General features: G+C 36.2%; 2 non-coding genes across 2 annotated transcripts; one reads left to right on the top strand and one right to left on the bottom strand.

Moving 5' to 3' along the window:
* Positions 1-247: 247 nt before the first annotated feature.
* LOC125492081 (small nucleolar RNA R71) lies at positions 248-354 on the top strand. Its single transcript, XR_007268529.1, has one exon. It is a non-coding gene; the product is annotated as a small nucleolar RNA R71 (small nucleolar RNA).
* A 26,400-nt stretch (positions 355-26,754) lies between these two features.
* LOC125492193 (small nucleolar RNA R71) lies at positions 26,755-26,861 on the bottom strand. The gene has a single exon (XR_007268637.1). It is a non-coding gene; the product is annotated as a small nucleolar RNA R71 (small nucleolar RNA).
* Positions 26,862-27,204: the final 343 nt, after the last annotated feature.

The raw sequence follows: 27,204 nt of genomic DNA on the forward strand, positions 1-27,204 counted from the left end.
TTTTTCATCACAACTTCCAACTTGGACGCCAAAGCTTCATAATTGTCAACATCTATCTTACCGTGATCCTTGTATTTTTTTTCGGCCGGAACCACCCCAAGCACTATGTCTTGCTACCTCTTCAATGGTGGCTTCTACATCATTCAAGTTAATTTACAAAAGCTGCCCTCCCGCACCCGCATCAAACTTAGCACGAGCTATGGGATTTAGGCCATCATAAAAAGATCTCAAAAGTGTAGCCAAGTCATAACCATAATGAGGGCAAGCTCGTCTCAAGTCCTTGAACCTTTTCCATGCTTCACTCAATGTCTCACCATCTAGTTGAGAGAATGTAGCTATTTGACGTTTTAGCTCCGCCGTCTTCTCTTCCGCAACAAATCTCCTCAAAAAGGCCTTAGTACCTCCCCCCATGTTGTTAGAGAATTATCGGGAAGTGACTCAAGCCATGCCAAAGCTCTACCATCAAGTGAAAAGTAAAAGAGATGAAGTCGAGTTTGCTCTTCTGTAGCATGATGCTCATTAATAATTGGCTTGAAAATTCGTAATTACAAAGTGATCAAGATACTTGTAAGGACATTCACTACCTCTCCCTTCAAATTGTCTTTCCTTGATCATTCTTATCAATTGGCTTGAAAATTCGTAATTACCATCCGGAAGAGGCGGACGGTTAATACCACTTCTCTCCTCGAATGCCATTGGAACCCCATAGTCCTCAAGAGTTCTTTGTTGATTCCCGACCATTCTAGGAGCAAAAATAGAAATTATTGGAGTACCCTGAGAAGATGAGCCCGGTGTATCACTAACTCTTACTCATGGAGATGGTGAAATAACTCAAGGTCTACCCCTTTTCCTTTTCGGAGGTCTACCCCTTTACCTTTTCGGAGGTCTATCCCTTTGCCTCTTTGGGAATGGAGTATCACCTGCGGGGTTTGTGCTCATGTATAACACCAAAGCTAAGTAGAGGGTTATTAATAACAAGGACAGACTTAACGACCCAAGCAAGGAATTAAGAATATGGAAATAATAAACAACTGTAACTCATAAAACAAATAATCCAAAGTTAACCTCCGTTGCGCTCCCCGGCAACGGCGCCAAAATTTGGTAGCGAGGATCTCGGAACTAGGGATGTAGTTAAGGCCCAAGGATCCTGATGTGTTTCTTGAAGCAAGAATCACTTAATTTAGGCTCTTTGATGTAGTTTAGTGCCTTTTCTATATGAAAGATTGGATCTTTATTGAATCTTGAATGAATCTTGATTTTAAGTGGCTCTTTAAGGTTTCTTGATTGATTCTTTAATGAAATAGTAACAAAAGTAGTAAATAGTAACCTGGATATATAGAACTTAGGCGTATTTCGTCTCGAAGTTCAACTAGGGTTTTGGATTCTCTCCTAAATCTTAACTCATAAGAATTAACTCAAAAATATTCTCTACTTTATTAATGTGGCCGAAATTCTCTATTTATATTACAAGAATCCTAAGTTATCTAGTAAAGATTAAAGGATAAAGATAAATAACTAACTAACTTATCTATCTTTATCTTAAAGGATAAAGATAAATAACAAACTAACTAAAATATCTAATTCACACGCCTATTTTAAGATAAACATAAAAATAAGACTCCTAATCAGACTAAATGACAAAGGAATTAGACTCCTAAGTATAATAGGATTCCTTCATCACTTAAACACCTAAATTAAAACAATTAAAAACAATTAAGCTACATAGTCTCCTAACAGAACTAGAATACTGCATAGATGTCCTAACAGAACTTGGACTCTTCACCTTAGCCACGCATTATACTCCCCCTGTAGAAAAAACACTTGACCACAAGTTTTAGTCTTCGAAGCATGGGACTATATGACTGAGGCCTTGGTAACAAAAACATTGAGGTTTCTTGGCCTTGCTCATGGCACTTGAAGGAATAGAAGGAGATGTGGTGGAGGGCTCTTATGCCTTGGGCTTATCACTCGACAATTCAGGCGTGGGGGAAGGCGTGCTTGACGAAGCATCCAACGAGGGAGAAGGTGGGCTAAACCATGAGGGCTTCTTAAAACGATGCTCGTTTAGTTGGCGCTCAACCTTGGAAGCAAGAAGGCACACATCATCAAACGTTACATATTGCTGCAATTCAACCACATTGGCGATGAACTTGTTTAAACCAACAAGAAAATGAGCGCTCTTCTATTCGTCCTCTTCTTTAATATCACACGCCATATGGAGCCTTTCATACTCTTTAATGTATTGTTCGACACTCATAGTGGCTTGATGCAAGGAATTGCGGCGCATAAAAAGCTCTTGTCAGTAGGTTCTAGGCACAAAACATTTGCGCATCTTAGTTTTGAGGGAGGACCAGCAATCAATGGGTTGTTTGTCCTCTCTTGCACGCCTAGTACGCGTGGAATCGTACCTAAGTGAAGCGTACTTGGTGAGCTTTAGAATAGCATAGGAAAAACGTGAACCATCACTGAAGTTCTTGTGATAAAAGAACCGATCCAACCTGCTTTCCCACTCCAAATATGTTTCAGGGTTGAGGTTTCCATCAAAGGAAGGCAAATCAACCAACCTTAAGTCATTTTCACGCCTAAAATGATGTGGAGGTGGTCGTGCAAAGTTTACATCACGTTCAAAGGTGGAAACTTTCGTGGTCATAGCAGCCATCTGAGCCGCGGGTAGTTGAACTTGTTCTTGGGTAGCCTTAATGGCGTCATGCAAGGATTGGTGATCGTCAGGCATGGAGGAGGTGAAGTAGAGGTGCAGGAAAAAGAGGCAGCAGCTACACCACTTGATGTGTTTCTTGAAGCAAGAATCACTTAATTTAGGCTCTTTGATGTAGTTTAGTGGCTTTTCTATATGAAAGATTGGATCTTTATATAATCTTGAACGAATCTTGATTTAAAGAATGGTTCTTTAAGGTTTCTTGATTGATTCTTTAATGAAATAGTAACAAAAGTAGTAAATAGTAACTAGGATATGAAGAACTTAGGCGTATTTCGTCTCAAAGTTCAACTAGGGTTTTGGATTCTCTCCTAAATCTTTAACTCACAAGAATTAACTCAAAAATAATCTCTACTTTATTAATATGGCCGAAATTCTCTATTTATATTACAAGAATCCTAACTTATCTAGTAAAGCTTAAAGGATAAAGATAAATAACTAACTAACTTATCAACTGTTATTTCCCTAGGAACACTACAAGAGGGGGGGTGAATTGTATGTGTAGAAATAAACGTAATTTTTTGCGGAAATTTAAACTTAAACAAATAAACAAGCTAGAGGAACACAAGGGATTTTCACGAGGAAAAACTTCTTGGGTCCAACAAGAAGAAACAACCTCGACCACTAGGGATTTTAAACTCAACTCTTTCACTAATTAGGCCAAACAACTTTGTTACAACCTAATTCAATTCTCGAGCCACACCTTGAGTTCCTAAACTCAAGTTCCTGAGCCACTGTTCCCTTAACAGCAGTTCCTCTCAACTTCACTCGAAGTTTTCTCACTCTTACTAGCTTCACTCAAAGATTCTCTCTTACAGAACTTCACTCAAAGTCCCCTTACCCCAAAAACCAAAATATAATTGATCGAAATAAGCTTAGTGGAATTAGAGTAAGTAAGCAAATAACAAATGGCTATTATGAGAGAACTAAGGCACTGACACTTAATTAGTTAAACTCACTAAATCACTTAGTCAGACACAATTTGGAACTTACTTAGACTTCAATATTTATAGTGACAGTAATATAGAACGTGGGAATTAAAACGTGTATTTGTGAAAAACCATTATCCCATGATGTTCCTTCGTTTAAGGAACACGTTCCTTAACACATCCCATGATCCCATGATCACTTCTTAGATGTGGACATGTCTTAATTACTGCTCCTAGAATATAGGAATTACTTGAGCATTATCTGAAAATCAGTTTTAATTTAAAACAGATTTAATATTAAGACTGAAATTAAATCCTTAAGAAAATATTATCTTTTAAATAAAATCCTTTAAAAACCGAATAATATTTTTCTTATCTTTTTCGAAAAACAAAATCTTTTCCTTAAAAAGATTTTCCATAAAAATGGATTTTCTCTTAGATTAAAACGGTTACCTATTTTTTAGGCATGATTTACTCAACTTCCATTAGTGAACCGTTATAATGCTTCGAGCCTAAGTCTAGTTCCTTTTATTTACAAGTTCCTTTAACTGATTTATTTAGTGCCAATTCGTCTGTTCCTTACAAAGGAATAGACTATCTTTCTCAAATAAAACTGCCAATGTTCCTTACCAACATTACTCGTTCCTTTACAATGGTACTAGAAAATAAAAACGCCTTGCTTTATTCTTCTTGCTCCAATGTTGCTCCAGTATTAATTAGAGAAACATCTTCACTTAGTCTTCAAAATACTCACTTGATTTCTTCCTTGACTTAGTATTCTCTTTGTTCATTTCAATGATACCTTAAAAATCATACACTTAAATAACTCATTAGTCCACTACTTAGTTTGCATCTTTGTTCCTTTGTCATCATCAAAACTAGGGTTCAACAATTTCCCCCTTTTTGATGATGACAACAAAGGTACAAACTAAGGAAATAAAAAATAATATAAGTGAATGAAAAACATAAAACAATAAAGTAGAAATGAAAAATACAACAAAATTAAGTAACCCACTTAATGTTTGATTTTGATTTTTCATTTACCTTAACCTATTTTTGATTTTTCATTTACCTTAAGCTATTTTTTTGATTTTTCATTTACCCATACAAAAATTTTCATTTTATTATTTTATTGACAGTTTGTTCCTTAAATCTTTTCCCATTTGTCATCTTCAAAAAGAGCAAACTGTGCATGATTTCATGAATTGATTTCAAGACCTTGAGACCATAAGCAAACACCAATCATGGTTAAGTTAGAATATACAAAGGTTAGACTAGCTCAAACATCAATCACAGAATATTAGCCATTCCAAGGAAGAAATTATGCACATAAATCACAAACGAAGACAAAGTAGCAAAAGTCATATTTATATAGCACTTGTTCCTTGAACTACAAAAAGAGACAAAGAAAGAAAAAGAGAAAGAAAAAACGATGCAAAGCTAACAATCTTGTTCCTCGAAAGACAAAGAGGAACTAAGAACTAGGAAAGGGAAGGGGAATGGTGTTCCTCAACAACTTCTTCTTCTACCACATCCTTCACTTTCTTCATCACTTCACCATGATTTTCACCAACCTTCTGCTTCAAACTCTCAAGGGCTAGGGCCATTGTCTCCATCTTCTTCTGTTGCTCAGTCACCATATCACTTAGAACTTTCATGAGACCCGGCATCTTATCAGTTTTATCATCTAAGGTCCAGTGAAGATGATTATTAAATTTTATCATATGTTGTGCAGGAAGACAAACTTCATTTACCCAGCCACAATCATCCGAAGGAACTTGTTCCTCACCCTTAGAACCAGAGGCAGTAGGAGGTTTTGGTAGAGGAACTGGGCTAGGGTTGTTTGAAGGACCATCAGTTCCTAGAGTAGAAACAGATGGAGAGGTGGTGGTATATATGTGAGGAAGAAAAGGTGGTGGTGGTGGTGGTGGTGGAAGATTTGTAGAGGTGGTGGAGAAGGGATTAGGACCAGTCAACTCATCCTTTATCTGTTCAAAGCTGGAAGGAACAGAAAAAGATGAGGGAGAGATGGAAGAAAGTTTAGTGAGGGGAACAGAGAGTTTAGGTGATGATGGAGGAGTTGGTTCCTTGGTAGAGTTTTGTTCCTGTTCCTCCACATCAGAAAGAACTAATCGAGAGTCCTTGTTAGAAGGAACAGGGGCAGAAACAACAATTTTCAGTCTAGAGCTCTGCGTAACTCTTGTAGGAACATGAGGGGTAGGCTTTTTGGCAACTGTTTTGCGCCTCTTTGGTTTAGGTTCCTTGGGTTCAATGGGTGCAGGAACTGGTTCCTCCAAAATCACATCTACTAGTTCCTCTTCAACTGCCCTGGGCAGTTTCCTCTTGCTAGAGGAACTGGGAGCTGTTCTCCCTTGAGTTAGTACTCCCTCTTGCACAGAGAGATCCAAACCACTTAGAGTTTTCTCATTAAGAATATTTCCCTACTTAATTCCTAAAGTGGGCCAACCAGTTATCTTTACCTTAAAGTGATGAATGAGAGAGGTGATCAAAGCGCCATAACCAACTACACAATTATTTTCTATACAGTGGGTAAGATGTTGGATGAAAAGAGAAGGAAAGTTTATTTGTATATGCTGATCTAGGCAGAACATATAACACATGTCCAAGAGACCCACTTCATTCCTCTTTTCAGTTCGAGGAATGAGTGCTCTCCAAACTAAATATACAAAGACTTTGTGGACAGGAGAGAGTAGGTTGTGGTTTATCTTATTCTGACCAGCAATTCCCCCAAAAGATTCAACAATCTTGTCTTGGGGAAAATTAGGAGAAGAGGTGTTTTCCGTTTGCATGGTTTTGGGAGATTTTGTGTTTGGAAAAGGTGAATTGCATGATGTTTTTGCCATTTTGTGAAGTAAGGTTGGGGTTTTATGGTTTGTGAAGAGGTGTGAGGAGGATTATGAATGGCAAAGTTTAAGAGTCTAAGGAACACAATTTATGAGATGAATTAAAGAGGAAGATGAAATGCATGTAACAATAGGTGAAGTGTTACACGCGTAAAAACAAAAAAATAAATAAAAAATACAAAAAACAGATAAATGAGAATCATGATTTAATTAAATCTGATTCCTATATTTTTCGGATTTTTGGATCCTAAAAGCTAAGGAACTTGTGCTATAGGAACAACTTATGCTACACATCAACGTTCTTCATATTATGCATGTTTCTTTACCTTAGGAACAGTAAGGGGAGTATTATGTGACATTTGTGAGTTGTTTTATTCTTTGAATTCATGTTTATGTTTCAACATTCTATTTGCAATGGTCTTAGGCAATTAAACATATCTATATCACACAAGTATCAAATTATTCAAACATGGGGGAATTGAATAGGAACAATACTTAATTTTATTAACCTAACTCAAGCCTTAATTTTTCATATCTATCTCTTTGTAAAGGCTTAGTTAGTATATCAGCAATCTGATTTCAGTTTGACAAAACTCAAGTTTAATCAAACCTTTTTCACATTTTCTTTAAAAAGTGATGTCTGAATGTATATGCTTTAACTCTGAATGATGCACTGGATCTTTGAAATACTAATGCACTATATTATCACAATAAATAGGAACACAATTAAAGTTTATTCCATAGTCACTAAGTTGTTGTTTTATCCAAAGCATTTGAGAGCAACATGCAGCAGCTGCTACATATTCTGCTTCAGCAGTGGATAAAGCAATGTGTTTTGTTTCTTGGTACTCCAAGAAACTAAACTGTGACCAAGGAATTGTGCCATACCTGAGGTGCTTTTCCTATTTACAAGATCTCCAGCATAATCTGCATCTGCATATCCTTTTAGCTCGAATGTATCACTTCTTGGATAGTAGAGTCCAAGATCATCTGTTCCTTTAAGATATCTAAGAATTCTCTTCACGCAGTAGGTGAGACTCTTTGGATTTGCTTGAAATCTAGCACACAAACCAACACTGAAAGCTATGTCTGGACGACTAGCAGTTAGATACAAAAGTGAACCAATCATTCCTCTATATTTTGTTTGATCAACACTTGTTCCTATGGAGTCTTCATCTAATCTAGTTGAAGTTCCCATAGGAGTGTGATTTATCTTTGAATTTTCGAGGCCATATTTCTTTAATAGTTCCTTTATGTATTTTTGTTGGTGAACAATTATTCCTTTTTCAGTTTGTTTGATTTGTATCCAAGAAAGAAATTTAACTCACCCATCATACTCATTTCAAATTCATTCTCATGAGATTGAGAATTCTTTGCACAATGTTTCATTGTAGCTCCGAATATGATGTCATCAACATATATTTGAACAAGCAAAATTCAGTTCCTTTAGATTTTAGGAACAAGGTTTTATCAACCTTTCCTCTTTTAAAATTGTTTTCTAAAAGGAACTTAGATAATCTCTCATACCATGATCTAGGCTTGTTTTAACCCATAAAGAGCTTTATCAAGCTTGTAGACATGATTTGGGAGATTATTTTTTCAAAGCCGGGGTTGTTCAACATATACATCTTCTTTAGATAGCCATTTAAAAATGCACACTTAACATCCATTTGATATAATTTAAATCCCATGTAAGCAGCAAATGCAATTAAATTCTAATGGCTTCTAATCTAGCTACAGGAGCAAAGGTTTCTTCATAATCTATTCCTTCTTGTTGATTATAACCTTTTACTACAAGTCTAGCTTTGTTCTTACAATGGTTCCATATTCATCTAGTTTGTTTCTAAACACCCATTTTAAGCCAATTACTTTTTGTTGTTTAGATGAGGAACTAGATGCCATACCTTGTTTCTTTCAAACTCATTTAATTCAGCTTGCATTGCAGTAATCCAATCAGAGTCAGTTAAGGCTTCTTCATGATTTCTTGGTTCCATCATTGATAGGAACGCATGAAATGCACAAAATTCCTTAACTGAGATCTAGTTTGCGTACCTTTGGATATGTCGCTGATTATGAGTTCCATGGATGTGACTTTTGTATCTCCAAGGTTTTGGTTGAAACTCTCTTATAGGAACATGTTGTTCCTCATGAGTTCCTTGAGTAGATGAGGAACTCTGTCAGTTGTTCCTCTGTTAGCCTCGTGGACTCAGTTCCTTCATTTGAGGAACAGGAAGACATCTTCTCCTCCTTGAGGAACAGGAACATCATTGTTGTATTTTAAATCTCTGTTCCTTTCCTCTTTCACTTCTTCTTCTTCTTGTGAATCTGCTTTTCCACTTAGGTTGTACAACCCTTTCATAGTCTCAACCTGTATGCTTGGATTTATTTGTCAGATTCATCAAAGATTACATGAATACTTTCTTCAACACACATAGTTCTTTTGTTATATACTCTATAAGCTTTACTATGTGAGAGTATCCTAAAATATTGCTTCATCACTCCTTGCATCAAATTTTCCAAGATTATCTTTTCCATTATTATGCACATAACATTTGCACCAAATGTTCTAAAATAGTGATATTTGGTTTCTTTCCAAAGTAAAGTTCATAAGGAGTTTTTTAATGATAGGTCTCATCATGGCACGATTAATTATGTGACAAGCAGTATTAACAGCTTCAGCCCAAAAGTTCCTTGGAAGTTCACTAGCAATTAACATGGTTCTAGACATTTCCTCCAAAGTTCTATTTTTCCTTTCTACAACACCATTTTGTTGTGGTGTTCTAGGGGCAGAAAAATTATGATCTAGGCCATTATCTCTGCTTAAGTCATCAAATTTATAATTTTCGAATTCTCTGCCATGATCATATCTAATACACATTATTTTATGACCACTTAAAAACTCTTTTAGCAAAGACAAGGAACTCATCATAAGTTTCATCTTTACTAGAAGAAAAATAACCCAAGTATACCTAGAGTAGTCATCTACAATACAAACATACCTCTTTCCACTTCTCTTTGAATTCTCATGGTCCACATAAGTCCATATGAATTAATTCTAATGGTTTAGTGGTACTTACAATCGTTTTAGATTTGAAAGAGGATCTTACTTGCTTCCTCGTGCACATGCATCACAAACTTGATCAATATGAAATTTTATGGATGGTAATCCTAAAACAAGATCTTTTGATCTAAGTTTCTCAAGTAATGAAAAGCTAGCATGTCCTAGACGCTTGTGCCAAAGAAGTGAATCATCTTCAATAACACTAAGACAAGTTAAATTGATTTGAGGAACAAGGTCAGATCCACAATGTATGTGTTCCCTTTCCTTGTTCCTTCCAAGATAACCTTCTTAGTTTTAATGTTGATGATCAAGCATTTTTTTATATAAATTTTACAGATTTCCTTCACAGAATTGAGAAATCTTAATAGATTATGTTTTAGACCTTCAACTAAAAATACATTTTCAATGGATGTAATGGTGACTTACCAACCTTACCCATGGCAACTATGTTACCTTTCTTATTTCACCAAATGTTACACTTCCACCTTCATAGGTTGTGAGTGAGAGAAACTTAGTTTTGTCTCCTGTCATGTGCTTGGAACAACCACTATCGAGATACCATGTGTTGTTCCCCCTCACTCCAACCTGCAAAAATCAACTAGTTGTTAGTTGTAGGAACCCCTCTTTCGTGGGTTCCTGTTCTTGACTAGGATTTGTTTTGACAACCCATTTTTTTTACTTATTTCACATTTTCCAATCATTCAGATTTTAGTTGACATTGATTTATGTAATGACCTACCTTCCACAATACATACAAATTTATCCTAGGTAGATCAACATATTTCTTTGTCTTGTTCCTTTTCTTGTAGTTTTCAAAACCAAGACCTTCCTTTTCTTGGTCTGTGGTTTCTCAATCCACTTAGGAACCATGATTTTGCCTCTTTCCTTGCACAACCAGTTCCTTTTTAAGATTCAGATCTGTTCCTTTAAAAATTTTTTTTTATTCAAATTTTAATCTCAGATCTGTATCCTTTCAAAGGGTTGATCTTATATCAAAGGAACTCGAACAGGGCAAACTCCTTCAAGTGTGAAATTCTAAATTAATTAGATAATTTTCATTTTTCAAACTTTCATAATATTCTTTGATTTTTAAGTTTTTTCAAAACAATCAAAGAATCTAGTTTCAACATTGTTCTCATTTTCTTAAGCCATTCTATGTGTTCCTTGCAAACCTTTAAGGCTTGTTCCGTTTGTTTCACGTTTTTCACGTTCATCTCTACATTCAAGAATTGCATCATAAAGAAGATCATATATTTCAGGCCTAGTTTTACAATCTAAGTCTGACTCAAGACCATGTTGACTTACCTCAAATCTTCATCTTCTTTTTCTCATGTTTGCCATGAGGCAAAGGTTTGTGTTTCTTCAGTTTTTGTTCCTCTTCCTTCCGTCTCTGAATCTCCCCAAGCAGCTATCATGCTTTGAACGTTTGCCTTAGAGAAGGGTGTCTTTGATTCTTTGTTCCTTTCAGCAAAGCGTTCCTTGTTCCTTTCTTTGGTTTTTCATTTTCCCAAAGAGGACATTCCTTGATGAAGTGATCTGTACTACCACATTTATGACAAGCAGCTTTGTTAGAAAATTTCTTAGTTTTACCTTTAATTTCCATTCTTCATGTTCCTTACATCTTTCGAAATTTTCGAACCATGAGGGCTGCTTCTTCTTCTTCGAGTCAGAATCATCTTCATCATCTGCTTTGAGAGCAATTGATTTTATTTGGAGCTTTCACCATATTCAGTATCAAGGTGAAGCTCATGAGTCATAAGTGACCCGCCAGCTGTTCTAAGTTGAACTTAGTGAAGTCTTTTGTTTCTTGAAAGCAGTGACTTTAGCCATCCATTGTCCTTAGGAAGACTCCTAAGAACCTTTCGAACCTGTTCCTCAGATGAAATAAATTTCCAAGAGAAGCCAACTCATTAATAATGTTAGTAAAACGAGTAAACATTCTCAATGCTTTCCTTAGTTTCATGAGAACAGTTCATATTGATTCATAAGTAAATCAATTTTGATCTTTTGACTTCATTAGTTCCTTCATGGGTTACTTCTAGTAAATCCCATATTTGCTTTGCGATTTGCATCCCATTGATCCTATTATGTTCATGGGGTCCAAGTCCACAATGCAACAGTTTAATAGCCATGGCATTTACTTCCATTTTTTCAAAATCAGCTTTGTCATAATCAGAGAGGGGTTTTAGAGTTACTTCATTTTTGTCATTTGTAGTTGTGACCTCGAAATCACCAACTTCAATGACTCTTCATACCTGGTAGTTTTCAGCTTTGATGAATTCCAGTAGTTGTAGAACTTCCCATTGAACATGGGAGGCCTTTGCGTAGAATAACCTTCCTCAAGTTTCTCGGCTGTATTCATTGTTCCTTGGATCTTTTTCTCAACAGGGTTTCCTATCTCTTGTGAGTTCTAACTCTGATACCAATTGTTATTTCCCTAGGAACACTACAAGAGGGGGGGTGAATTGTATGTGTAGAAATAAAGGTAACTTTTTGCGGAAATTTAAACTTAAACAAATAAACAAGCTAGAGGAACACAAGGGATTTTTACGAGGAAAAACTTCTTGAGTCCAACAAGAAGAAACAACCTCGACCACTAGGGATTTTAAACTCAACTCTTTTCACTAATTAGGCCAAACAACTTTGTTACCACCTAATTCTATTCTCGAGCCACACCTTAAGTTCCTAAACTCAAGTTCCTGAGCCACTTTTCCCTTAACAGCAGTTCCTCTCAACTTCACTCGAAGTTTTCTCACTCTTATTAGCTTTACTCAAAGCTTCTCTCTTACAGAACTTCACTCAAAGTCCCCTTACCCCAAAAACCAAAATACAATTGATCGAAATAAGCTTAGGGGAATTAGAGTAAGTAAGCAAATAACAAATTGCTATTATGAGAGAACGAAGGCACTGACACTTAATTAGTTAAACTCACTAAATCACTTAGTCAGACACAATTTGGAACTTAATTAGACTTCAATATTTATAGTGACAGTAATATAGAACGTGGGAATTAAAACGTGTATTTGGGAAAAACCATTATCTCATGATGTTCCTTCCTTTAAGGAACACGTTCCTTAACACATCCCATGATCCCATGATCACTGCTTAGACGTGGACATATTTTAGTTACTGCTCGTAGAATATAGGAATTACTTGAGCATTATCCGAAAATCAGTTTTAATTTAAAACAGATTTAATATTAAGACTGAAATTAAATCCTTGAGAAAATATTATCTTTTAAATAAAATCCTTTAAAAACCGAATAATATTTTTCTTATCTTTTTCGAAAAACAAAATCTTTTCCTTAAAAAGATTTTCCATTAAAATGGATTTTCTCTTAGATTAAAACGGTTACCTATTTTTTAGGCATGATTTACTCAACTTCCATTAGTGAACCGTTATAATGCTTCGAGCCTAAGTCTAGTTCCTTTTATTTACAAGTTCCTTTAACTGATTTATTTAGTGCCAATTCGTCTGTTCCTTACAAAGGAACAAACTATCTTTCTCAAATAAAACTGCCAATGTTCCTTACCAACATTACTCGTTCCTTTACAATGGAACTAGAAAATAAAAACGCCTTACTTTATTCTTCTTGCTCCAATGCTGCTCCAGTATCAATTACAGAAACATCTTCATTTAGTCTTCAAAATCCTCACTTGATTTCCTCCTTGACTTAGTATTCTCTTTGTTCCTTTCAATGATACCTTAAAAATCATACACTTAAATAACTCATTAGTCCACTACTTAGTTTGAATCTTTGTTCCTTTGTCATCATCAAAACTAGGGTTCAACATCAACTAACAAACTTATTTGTCTTTATTTTGAAGGATAAAGATAAATAACTAACTAACTAAAATATCTAATTCATACGCCTATTTTAAGATAAACATAAAAATAAGACTCCTAATCAGACTCAATGACAAAGGAATTAGACTCCTAAGTATAATAGGATTCCTTCATCACTTAAACACCTAAATTATAACAAGTAAACTACATAGTCTCCTAACAGAATTAGGATACTATATAGATGTCCTAACAGAACTAGGACTCTTCACCTTAGCCAAGCATCAGATCCCCTCCAAATTACAATTTGTAAAACACCACAACACAACCCACTAACAAGTAGCGAGGGCAAGTAAGGGATCGAACCCAAGGGAGAACCGGCAGTGAACACGAATTTCGGACTATTAGAGGACGAGTCTCGGTTACAACTTGGATTGAGGGGTTGTATTAAACTAGGTCATGAAATTAAGTTATAATGAGAATACAATATGATGAAAATAGGTCTTGGGTATGAGGCTCCAATCTAAGTTCATATGAGATAGTCAATGGAGAACTAGTTAATTGAGCTATGGATGTTATGAGGTGAATTATATGTTATAACTAGTCACCTTCTCAAGCAAACTAGTACTATGTTAGACTACGCAACTGATACTCTCGTGGTAATTACTCAATTCAACGTGCCTAAGTACTTCAAGTTCACAAAATCTTGACTCAAATACCTAATCTCTTAGTGAATTCAAGACAAGTGAGTCTAGTGAGCTACATATCCTAAATTCACCTCTCGATTACAATTAGGATAGCTTAGAAGAGTTTCAATGGTGATCAAGCAAAGAGACCCACAATCAAATTACACTAAAACTCAATTTTCACATTCACAATCCCATCAATATGCTCCAATCAACTATACATAGTCACAAAGGGAGGTTTTCACCCCCAAGCCCTAAAATGGGACTACTCACTACTCATGATGAACAACATAGCATACATAGAAACACAAATTACCAACATGCAAGTAGAAATTGAGTAGCGAAATTGGATAAACTAAAGAAACTCAAAACATGCAATTACTTAGATTAAAATCAAGTGCAAAAAGTAGAAACTCATTGATTACAAGAAATAAATGTCGAGTTTAAACCTTAAAATCCACTACGAGTGCATAAATTAATTGAGATCCTCAAGAGTTTGAAGTTGTCACCCCCTCTCTCTCTTGTTTCTCTCCTTCTTTTAAAGCTAAAAACTAAAAACTAGAACGTAGGATCAGTCTTCCCCTTTACATTCTCCCCCCCCCCCCCCTTTGCTTTTACATGGCACTCAAAAAATATTAAATCGTGCCGGAGAAAGCAAATTATCGGCCAGAGCACAGGGGAGCGCCCGCTCCTTCATGGAGCGCTCGCTCTGGGGGATCTTGGGAAGCGCTCGCTCCAGCATGGAGCGCTCGCTCTTCACAACCTGCAGCCCATCCAAAACATCTACCCAAGTTGAGCTACAGCTTTAGTAAGGAGCGGTAGCTCCGAGCTTGAACCAGCAAAATCAGCTCCAGCATGGTGAGAGCACCCCAACCAAAGCCATGAGCCACCTCGAGAACCTGCAAAGCAACACAAACAACACAAAAACGCAACGACAAACTACTCTAGGACACCAAAAAGACTCAAGGACACAAAATTACAAAAAAAGAACTAAAAACTAACGAAAATGACTCGACCAAAGCTTAAAAGGAACCTAAAGACGGCCTTGAATGAGCACAAAAGCTCATTCATCATGTTGAGATTAAAATCCATAGTGGTCGAGGTTGTTTCTTCTTGTTGAGCCCAATAAGTTTTTCCTCGTAAAAATCTCTTGTATTCCTTTAGTTTGTTTCTTTGTTTAGGTTTTATAATTCTGTAAAAAGCTATGTTTATTTCTACACATACAATTGACCCCTTCCACCCTCTTGTATTGTTCCTAGTGAAATAATAATTGGTATCAGAGCTAGAACTCACAAAAAAATAAGAAACCCTGTTGATAAAAAGATCCAAGGAATAATGAACACCACCAAAAACTTAAGTAAGTTTACTCTACGCAAAGGCCCCCTATGCTCAATGAAAAGTTATATTATTACTGGAAGAATAGAAATGGAGATTTTCATCAAAGCCGAAAACTACTAGGTATTAAGAGTTATTTAAGTTGGTTATTTTGAGGTCACAACTACTATTGACAAAAATGAGATAATCCTAAACCCTTCTCTGAATATGACAAAGCTGACTTTGGAAAAATGGAAGTGAATGCAATGACTGTTAAACCTTTGCATTGTGGACTTGGACCCTATGAACACAATAGAATCATGGGATGCAAATTTACAAAGCAAATATGGGTTTACTTGAGGTAACCCGTGAAGGAACTAAAGAAGTCAAGAGGTATAAAATTGATTAACTATTGAATCAATATGAATTGTTCTCTGTGAAAGATAAGGAAAGCATAAAAGAGATGTTTACTCGTTTTACTAACGTTATTAATGAGTTAGCTTCTCTTGGAAAGTTTATTTCATCAGAGGAACAGGTTCAAAAAGTTCTTAGGAGTCTTCCTAAGGATAGATGGATGGGTAAGGTCACTGTTTTACAAGAAACAAAATACTTCACCAAGTTCAACTTGGGACAACTTGCTGGATCACTTATGACTCATGTGCTACACCTTGATATTGAGTGTGGTGAAAGCTCTAAGTCTAAGTCCAGTGCCCTGAAAGCTGATGATGAATATGAATCTAACTCAGAAGAAAAGGAAGCAGCTTTCATGGTCCGAAAATTTCAAAAGATGTATAGGAACATGAAGAATGGAAACTTCAAAGGTAAAGCTAAAATTTTTTCTAACAAAGCTGCTTGTCATAAATGTGGTAGTACAGATCACCTCATAATGGAATGTCCACTTTAGAAAAACAACAAAACCAAAGAAAGGAACAAGGAACGTTTTGCTGAAAGGAACAAGAAAACTAAAGCACCTTTCTCTAAAGCGGACGTTCGAAAGGCGATGATAGCAGCTTTTGGAGATTCAGAGACTGCAGAGGAAGATGATCAAAAAAAAATGAAGAAACTGCAAATCTTTGCCTCATGGCAAACACTAACATAAAGGAAGTTGAAGAAAATGTTGAGGTAAACCAGCATATACTTGAATCGGACTTAGATGGAAAAACTAGGATTAAAATTTATGATATTTGTTATGATGCAATTCCCGGATGTACAGATGAACATGATAAATGTGAACAAAATGTTAAAGTTAGTAAAGAAGAATGGCTTAAGAAAATGAGAACGAATGTTGAAAGTTGGTTCTTTGATTTATTTGATAAAAACTTAAAAATCAAGGAAATGGATGAGAGTATGAAAAATGAAAATTATCTAATCAATTTAGAAATCTCACACCTAAAACAATTTGTCTTTCTTCTAATTTCCATTGATATAAGATCAACTCCTTTGAAAGGTTACAAATTTGAGATCGAAAATTTGAATAAAGAAAAAATTATCTTTAAGGAACAAATCTGTAATCTCAAGAAGGAACTTGTTGTTGAAAGGAACAGAGGCAAATTGATGGTTGTTCCTAAGTGGATTGAGAGACCACGAACTAAAAGAAAAGAAGGACTTAGTTTTGAAAACCACAAGAAGAGGAACAAGCCTAGGAAATACGTTGACCTACCTAGTGACAAATTTTGCATGTATTGTGGAAAGATTAGGTCATTACACAACTCAATGTCAACTAAGAACTGGAATGATTGGCAAGAATGTGAAAATGAGAAACATGAAATGGGTTTAACTAATGCTAGTCAAGAACAAGAACCCACGAAGAAAGGGTTCCTACAACTAACAACTAGTTGATTTTTACAAGTTAGAGTCAGGGGGAAGCACTTGGTATCTTGATAGTGGTTTTTCTAAGCACATGACAGGAGACAAATCTGAGTTTCCCTCACTCTCAACCTATAAAGGTGGAAGTGTGATATTTGGTGACAACCATAAAGGTAACATAGTTGCCATGGGTAAGGTTGGTAAGTCAACATCACATTTCATTGTAATGTTTTTCTAATTGAAGGATTAAGACATAATCTTTTGTGTATTTCCCAATTCTTTGATAAGGGAAACAATGTAAAATTTAACAGTGAAAAGTACTTGATCACAAACAATAACTCTAAGAGTGTCATCTTAGAAGGAACAAGGAAAGGGAACACATATGTTGTGGATCTTGATTTTGTTCCTAAAAATAATTTGACATGCCTTTGTGTTATGGATGATTATACTCTCCTATGACATAATTGACTTGGGCATGCAAGCTTTTATTACTTGACAAAATTAGATCAAAAGATCTTGTTTTGGGATTACCATCTATAAAAATTCATATTGATCAAGTTTGTGATGTGTGTGCCAAGGGAAAGCATATAAGATCTTCTTTCAAATCTAAAACTATTGTGAGCACCACAAAGCCATTGGAATTAATTCACATGGATTTGTGTGGTCCTATGATGATTCAAAGTCAAAGTGGTAAGAAGTATGTACTAGTTATTGTTGATGACTATTCAAGATATACTTGGGTTATTTTTCTCTCTATTAAGGACGAGACTTATGATGAGTTCCTTGTCTTTACAAAGAGAGTTCAAAATTTGAGTGGTAACAAATTAATGCGTATCAGATCCGATCATAGTAAGGAATTTGATGACTTGAGTAGAGATCATGTCCTAGATCACAATTTTTCTTTGCGTAGGACACCATAACAAAATGGTGTTGTAGAAAGGAAAAATAAGACTTTGGAGGAAATGGCTAAGACTATGTTAATAGCTAGTGAACTTCCAAGGAACTTTTGGGTTGAGCCTATTTATACTTCTTGTCACATAATAAATCGACCATGATGATACTTATCATTAATATAACTCCTTAACTTTATTTTGGTAAGAGTTCCAATATTAAACATTTCATAACATTTGGTTGTATATGTTTTGTTCATAATAATGGGAAAGATAATCTTGGAAAATTTGATGCAAGGAGTAATGAAGCAATACTTCTTGGATATTCATATCATAGTAAGTCTTATAGAGTTCACAATAAAAGAACTATGTGTGCTAAAGAAAGTGTGCATATTATCTTTGATGAATCTGACAATTTTAATCCAAGCAAGCAGGTTGACAATTTTAAAAAAGCGCAGCCCTTCTTGCACCTAGAAGGGTTGCACTTTTTTAAAAGCGCAACCCTTCTGACTTAGTAGGGCTGCGCTTTTAAAAAAAGCGCAGCCCTTCTGTAATTTAGGGTTGCGCTTTTTTTTACTAGCGCAGCCCTTCGTTTAATTTTTTTTTTTTTGAGTGAATTTAGTGCGCGCATGTACAGTATCCACAACACTTTCCCTCTTTCTTTCACTTAGAGTTTATACGAGCGAAAAAATTTCGAGTGCACCACCATTTTTTCGACCTAATTCCAGTGCACCACCACCACCACTACCACATTGGCGACTTTTTTCGAGTGCACCACTACCACCATCACCACATTGCGCGACTTTTTTCGAGTGCACCACCACTGCACCACTGCCGCCCACCACAAATTCGAGTACAGTGGGTTTGCGCGACCACCTTGCGCGCCACCAACCCCGTGCAACCCTTCTCTTCTCTTCTCTCCTCTTCTCCACCATCACCACTACCCTTCTCTTCTCTTCTCATCTCTTCTCTTCTCATCTCTTCTCCACCATTTGAGTGGTTAATTAGCTATGAATTAATTTTGTTTTTAAGTTATTTTTGTTTTTCTTATTTGAATTAAATGATTAATGTGCAATGTGGGTTTTGTCAATTGTAGGAAGAAGAGGATAAGGAACGCAAATAAAGTCCCAAGTATCTCTTTTCTCTTCATTGCTCGTCGTTGGTGTTAAGAGGTAACTAGATAGTTTAACATGTAGACAAAGTTGATAATTTATTGATGTATATATGTATTTTTTATAATGTATATTATAATTTATTGATATGAGATTGTATGAAAACGCAATGTGATTTAGCTATATATAAATTCTACAAGTTGTTTGAATCATCATCATATGCCTAGATACCCGTTCAAGACTTACTCATTAGGAGTAAGTCTTGAATAGTCCCCGGTTTGGGACTATTCTTGGACGTTTGATCTCACTTAGGTGGTGAATGTGTGTCTTCTTTTCAATTCTGAGGAAAATCTTGGCTTATCGTTTCTCTACATTGTTCTCTGGGTACATATGTAGATAAGCAATTATCTACATTGTGTACTTGGAGAACTGTAGGGAAATGCTGCCGGATTTTCCTTAGAATTGAAAAGTTGGCATATATTCACTAGTGAGATTAGACGTCCAAGGATGGGTTAGGTTGGAGTGATAAGGACCTTTGACTGCATGCATACAATTGAACATGTCACTAGCTTAGCTTGCTATATACGTGTGTGATTTGAATATGTGAGTGTGTGTACTTTAATAATGATTGATGCATTATAATGAATGTTGTGTTTAATTATTAGAGGTGGTCTTCTTGAATAAGATGGATCTTACTTTGATGTATGGTAGTCGTGAATCGATTGAGTTTGTGAATGGGGTCTCGGAATTCTGTAGAAGTGCATTAGAATATCAAACATCCTCTGGAGCAGTCGACTTTTATTGTCCTTGTTTGGATTGTAGAAATGTGAGCAAGGTTAGTAGTATACATGTGGTTAGGGAGCATGTCTTTCGCCGTGGGTTTAGGCCTCAATACCACGTATGGGTTTGGCATGGTGAGCAGGGGAGGTATATGGTAAGCTCTGGAGTAAAGAATGATGAATGTGAAGAAAAGAAGGATGATGATGAGTTAGGGGATGAGAATTTGGATGATGAATTTGGAGATGACGATAGGGATCGGGTAGACGAGATGATACACGAGGTTGAAGATCAGTCGTGTAGAAGGGCTCCCGAAGGCTGCAGCCCTTCAATCTTAGAAGGGTTGCGCTTGTTTAAAAAAGCGCAGCCCTTCAAGCTTAGAAGGGTTGCGCTTGTTGAGAAAAGTGCAGCCCTTCAAGCTTAGAAGGACTGCGGTTTTAGTAAAAAGCGCAGCCCTTCGTTGTGAAGGGCTGCGCTTTACAAGCGCAGTGCTACTTGAAAAGTGAAGGGCTGCTATTGAAAGGGCTGCTGTCAAAAAGCGCAGCCCTACAGGCCATTTTCAGCGCAGCCCTTCTTCATTTTTCCGCTAGTGAGAAGAAGATCTTCAAAATAATGTTGTTCCCGTTCCTCAAGATGATGAAACTGTTGTATTTAAATGCTAGTCATCTAGACATAGCCTTTAGTGTTGGTTTCTCTGCTAGATTTCAAGCAAACCCCAAGGAGTCTTATATAACAACAATAAAGAATTAGATATCTCAAAGGAACAGATGATCTTGGACTTTTCTATCCAAAAAGTGCCACATTTGAGTTAAGAGGATATGCTTATGCTGACTATGCTGGAGATCTTTTAAATAGGAAGAGCACCTCAGGTACGATTCAATTTCTTAGTCATAGTTTAGTTTCTTGGAGTACCAAGAAACAAAACTCGGTTGCTTTATCCACTGTTGAAGCATAACATGTAGCTGATGCTGCATGTTGCTCTCAAATGCTTTGGATAAAACAACAACGCTATGACTATGGAATAAACTTTAATTGTGTTCCTATTTATTGTGATAATACAAGTGCCATTAGTATTTCAAAAGATTCAATACATCATTAAGAGCTAAGCATATACATATCAGACATCACTTTCTAATGTGGAAAAAGGTATGGTTAAACATGAGTTTTGTCAAATTAAAAATCAGATTGCTAATATTGTAATTAAGCCTCTACAAAGAGATAGATCTGAAAAATTAAGGCTTGAGTTAGGTTTAATAAAACTCAAGTAATTGTTCCTGCTCCAATCCCCCATGTCTGAATTGATTTGTCTTACGTTATGTGATATCAAGTGACTGTGATGAATTGCCTAAGACCATTGCAAATTAAAATGTTCTAAATGTAAACATGGGTTCAAAGGAATAACGCAACTCAAAAATGTCACATAATACTCCCGTTATTGTTCCTAAGTAATAGAAACATGCATGATTTAACGAATGTTGATAATAAGTAAAAGTTATTTCTATAGCACAAGTTTCTTACTTTTCTTTTTCTTTACTTAAATTAAAAAGTCGAAAAAAGAGAGGAAGTCTTGATTCAATTTTTATCTTTCCTTTTATTTTTATCTTTTTAATTTTCCGCGTGTAACTCTTCTGAACTGTTACGTGCACCTTCTTTCTTTTTCTTTCTTCCTTCCAAAATAGTGTTCCTTTAATCGCTTCATGTTCACTGCTATTCATCTTTATCTCACCTCTTCGCACCACATAAAACCTTGAACTTTTTCCACCAAATGGCAAAACCTCTCTCAATATAATCACCTTTTTTCAAGACAAAAACTCCCAAAACCTCACAAATGGAAAAGCCATCTTCTCCATCCAAACCCCTAAAACTCGAAAATCTTCAAGAAACACCAATGAAGGTAGAGAAACAAAAATTGGAGTCACCTAAGAGAAGTATTAGATGAAGAAAACTAATTGGGCAATATTATGAAGAAGAAACCTTCGAATTAGATGAAGGAGAAGGAAAAGCAACACATGCTCCTTCCAAAGGAATTGCCACTGCTTCCTCAATGAAACAAGTGAAACAAAGTGATTCAAGGTATGTACTTGGATTTTATGTTGATTTCGAATGGGCCAAGAAAGTTCAATTCAATGAACTAATTTAAATTTTAAATTAACAAGGTATGGAGTACCTTTTTGAAACTACATTTAATAATGCCTTAGTTCTTTTAGTTATGGACGAATTTTGTGCAAACTTCATAAACACTAATGGAGTATGTAGTACTGAAGTTAGGGGGAAGAAAATAAATTCCCAAGAAACTTTAGGAAAAATATGGGAAGTTCCTTGCACAGGAACCGATTTATATTTCAAGAGGAAAGGAACAGTCACCTTTCCTAATCTCTCCTAGGATGACATAGTTCAATCCTTTGGGGGAACTGCTGGCCAGACCAAAATCAACCACAATCTCCTCTCCTTGGTACATAAAATTTTGTTTAACCTTGTTTGGATGGCACTCATTCCTCCAACTAAAAAGAGGAATGAGGTGGGTCTCCTAGATATGTGCTACACGTTCTGCCTTGACCAACACATCCAAATAAACTCCCCTCTCTTTTTATCCAACACCTTACATACTGTATAGAGAATGATCGTGTTGTTGGATATGGTGTTTTGATTACTTCTTATCTCTCACTTTAAAGCCAACATAGCTAGTTGGTCTACCTTGGGAATTAAGTACGGTAATATTTGAAATGAAAAAATTTTGTATTGATTGGACCTCTTTGTCCAAGATAGGGTACTAACTCAAGGGAGGATGTATCAACCCGTATTTTTATACCCGTTCAATAATTATCTGTATTAATTTATTTAATGAAAATGATTTCAAATTTCTTTTATTAACAATATAAATTTTTACTAGCTTTGACTTTATCTTTGACGTGGTCAAAAACAAATTTCCTAAATTTACTAGGGTAAGTTAAGTACCCAATACCTATCATATAGTATTATAAGAAGAGAGCAAGTAGAAAAAAAAAAAAAAAAACAAAGGAAAGAAGAGTAGTGCAGTAGTTTGGTATCTAAAACCACGACACCATCTTTCTTCATATTATTCAATTTCTCCCATCAACCATTAAACCTTCAAAAAAAAATAATTTACCAACCATCACTACATCAACCCCGATCCATCATCTCCATCTTCATCTTTGGTTCGTTAGTTTGACAGAGAGGAATTAGTTCTTGGGCTTGCGGATTCCGAGACGAAAATCGGAGCAAGGAGCAGTTTTCGGGTCTTTTATAGTGTAGTTTCATCCTTATTACTTCCCCTAATCAAGTAAGTAATAATATTAAGTTTTATTTTCATATTTGGTGATTTATTTTCAGAATTTGGGGTTTTATAAATTAGGGTTCATAACAAAATCGAATTGGGGGAAATTCCTACTATGCGAAATTGGTATAATTGGTTTGTGTTTCATGTTTAATTCGACTTAGTTGATGTATTATCGAGTTGGATTTGTGAAATTATTGTCTCTAAAGTTTACTCTAAAATTATTGTTATATGTGGATTGTTTGTTCTGTTTTGCACGCAGCTACTGTTTTGGCTTTTTTCTCAATGATTCTGTCGGTTTTTAGACCTTGGTTACTTCATGAAAGTCGTAGAGCTTGACGAGCTAATGAATTTAGGCTCAAGAATTGTGTGATTTGGAGTTGTATACTAGGAGTTATGCCTTGTGCAAGTTCTTGTTGTTTAGCTGTTTTGGTGTTATGGTGGTGGCGGTAATATGTTATATGGGTTTTTTTTTTTTTTGAAAGAAAGAAAAGGGATTTCATTAATATTTCGCCAAACGGCACTTACAAGTCATTTCTGAAAAAACATAAAATTCTAATAGAAATACATATCACCCTAGAAATGTAAACATCGCAGATTTGACTTAATTTTGCCTTAATAAAAATCTTCATCTGAAGCAATGCAATCTGTGAGTTCGCTCTGGTTCGGCATACGATCTGCAGATGCGGAAATTTTGGGATGAACGTACTCCAATAGTCTTCCATAATTTTACAGAAGTTGTGAAACCCTAATTCTTCATGTTGAATCTCGAACTTCAACCAATGAGAATAATTTCTCATACCTAAAAACAAAAGAACCATACTCACAACTCCCATAGGGGAGAAGGAGATTTCCAAAACAAAGACTAAAAACCCCATAAAAGGGTTTGAGAAAATCTCATAAAGAGATACTAATTTATTGAACAAAATAAGAAAATGAACTAAAAACTGAAAATTAAAGGGAAAAAGGGGCCTACCATGGATGAAAACATCCATGGCAGCCCCTAAATGATGAAGAAGGGGTAAGGGAGGCTAGGGTTTTAGAGAGAGAAAAGGACAGGGGAGGCTAGGTTTTTACTAATATGTTATATGGATTGTTGTGTGTTGTGTTGGTATTGTGATCTGGTGACAACTTCACCTTATGGGGGATATGCAATTATTTCAATTAATGAATGTGATCATGCTGTAATGCAATATTAGAAGTGGCATTAGCTAAGTTGATTTGGTAATTAGTTGTCTCGATAGCCATTTTTTTCAGGATCACATCGATAATTCACTACTACATAATTGACTTTAAGTAACACATATTGGTAACACTTTTTAAAGTGTCAATTTTCTTGACTATACATGTAACACTTTAGTTTTTTGTAACACTGATGTTATGGTTTTATATAGAGTTTTCTCCCCTAATTATGTGCTATAAGTTGTGATTATGGTGCTCTTAGGAGCCATTTGGTACTAATTCTCTCCATCTATTTGTGGTTTGCTATTTTGTATTGAATTGTAGGTTTTGGAAGCTATCACCTACTTTACATGATTGCACAGTGGATTAGAGAGGTTAGATGCCGAGTTTCTAGATCCCGAGGATGATTTCCGGGACTTTGAGCAAAGAAAGAAAAGAAAACGAAGATAAGCCCGATCGGCCCGATAGGATCGGGCGGCCCAGCCCGATCGGGCGAGATACCAGTTCTCCATGCTTCAGCTGCGGGCCCGATCGGGCGTTTTATGCCCTGTCGTAATTCGGTCTTTAGCCCGATCGGGCGAGTTGGCCCGACGTCGGGCGCCATTCCAGCACTCTGCCTCCCATTTCATAAGGCCGCCCGATGTCATCGGGCGGGTCAGCCCGATTGCATCGGGCGTCTGGCGGTTTTGGCCTTAATCATCTTCTTTGGAGCCCGATCCTGTCGGGCGACTTTGGCCCGATCGGGCGGCTGGCGAGACGCGAGATTTTTAATGATTGCGGGCCCTTTTTTCGAGATTTTCTTCTATTGTTTTAGGGCTTGTATAAATAGAAAAATCAGAATTATTAACTCCTATCTAGTTTTTATTATTAGTTTTTCTTAGAGGTTTCAAGAACCTTAATTTATTGCTTTGTGATTTCAATTCAAGATCAAACCTTTTGCTTATTCATAGTTCAATATAATTGGTAATCTTTCTTCTTTACTTCTTTGTTATTTCTTCCATTGTTAACTATTTTTGTTTCTTAGTTATTTGCCATGTTTCAAGTATGAGTTTTTATATGATTCTTGTTATTGATTTCATGATTATGAGTGAGTAGTTCTATATCTAGAATTGTGGAGATCTATGTATACAATAAGGGATTGATAGATTAGTTTGATTATCTGGTATTTCAATTGTTTCCTTTGATTGTATTCTTCATGCTAGGATTATAAGTTAGGCCTGATTTATATTTCTACTTCTGCAATATGAATCTACTTCGAGAGGAGAGATACCGTATAGGCTTTCAATTATTAGGCGAAGTGACCCTTGACTATGCGAGAGCGGCTGGGTGATCTTTGAGGGAGGTAATGTTCGAGAGAAATTACTGTGCCCTAGACAATTGACTTACTAGGTGGTTATCGTTTATCCTTGATTTCCCGAATTGTATGCATAGTGATCCATGATTCTAGTACTTTACTGATATATTTACACCTTCTTATTTAATTCTGTTACCTGTTTAGCTTAGTAACACAACCATTCATCTGATTTTGTTAGTATAATATTAGAGTTCAGATACAATAGTAAACTTCTCCCTGTGGATTCGATCCTGACTTCCCTGACTACTAGTTAGTGGACCTTAGGTTATTTTTGATTAGGTGATGCGACTTTAGCCTGTCAAATTTTGGCGCCGTTGCCGGGGAGACGGTTTATTTTATTTTGTCTGAATTATAGTATTAAACTAACCTCTACTCTGAAGAACACCTGTTCTTTGGAGCATCTCACGTTTGTTTTAGTGTTTTTGGTGTATGAGCAGGAAATTGAAATCTCCAAATCTCATCCCGTTCGATCCAGAGATTGAAAAGACCGCTCGTAGACTCAGAAAGAAAACTAAGCAAGCTAAGCTGTCTGCAGGGACACCCTCCCAAAAACACCATCTCCACCACTTCCCCACACAAGAAAACCCCACCTCACCTATTACTGTCAACATGGGTGAGAATGTTACTCGAACCTTAGAGATTATGCGCAACCATCTCCTGATAACGTGCCTACTGGGGTACGGATGCCCACTATTGCTGCTACAAATTTTGAGATCAAGTCTCATGTTTTGAATATGGTTCAGAACAATCAGTTCGCTGGGTTACCATCTGAAGACCCAAATCAGCATCTGCAGAGATTTTTACAGTGTTGTGCTACTCAGAAGCAAGCTGGTGTTACTCCTGATGAGATGAACTCCTTCTATTTGGTTTCTCTCTGCGCGATAAAGCTTTGTTCTGGTATAACAAGCTGCCTTCCACCATCACCACCTGGCCAGAACTTTCCAAGATTTTCCTCATCAAGTGGTACCCTTACCAGAAAACTGCAGATATGAGACATGCCATAGTTACTTTCACCCAAGATCCTGGTGAATCTCTATATGAAGCTTGGGAGCGGTTCAAGGATCTGCAGCGTCTATGTCCTCATCATGGGTTGGACCAGTGGTACTTGTGTCAGATTTTCTACACTAGAGTTGATGCAGATACACGACGGGTAATTGATGGAGCATCTGGTGGGTTCTTCATGGATAAAGCAATTGAGGAAGGGTATGAACTTTTGGAGAAGCTAGCATCTAATCAAGCCTCTACCATTCGTTCCTCTTTGAAAAAGGTGGTAAACATGATGTTGAAGCCATTTCTCTACTGTCTGGGCAACTAGCTACTCTAACTCAGAAAATTGACTCCCTGAAGTTAGGTAATGATTCCTCCCATATGAGTGTTAATGCGATGGCTAGTGCTTCTAACTATAATGTGCATGTATGTGATGCTTGTGGAATAT

This window comes from Beta vulgaris, chromosome 7 (genome assembly GCF_026745355.1).
Source record: "Beta vulgaris subsp. vulgaris cultivar EL10 chromosome 7, EL10.2, whole genome shotgun sequence".
NCBI lineage: Eukaryota > Viridiplantae > Streptophyta > Magnoliopsida > Caryophyllales > Amaranthaceae > Beta > Beta vulgaris.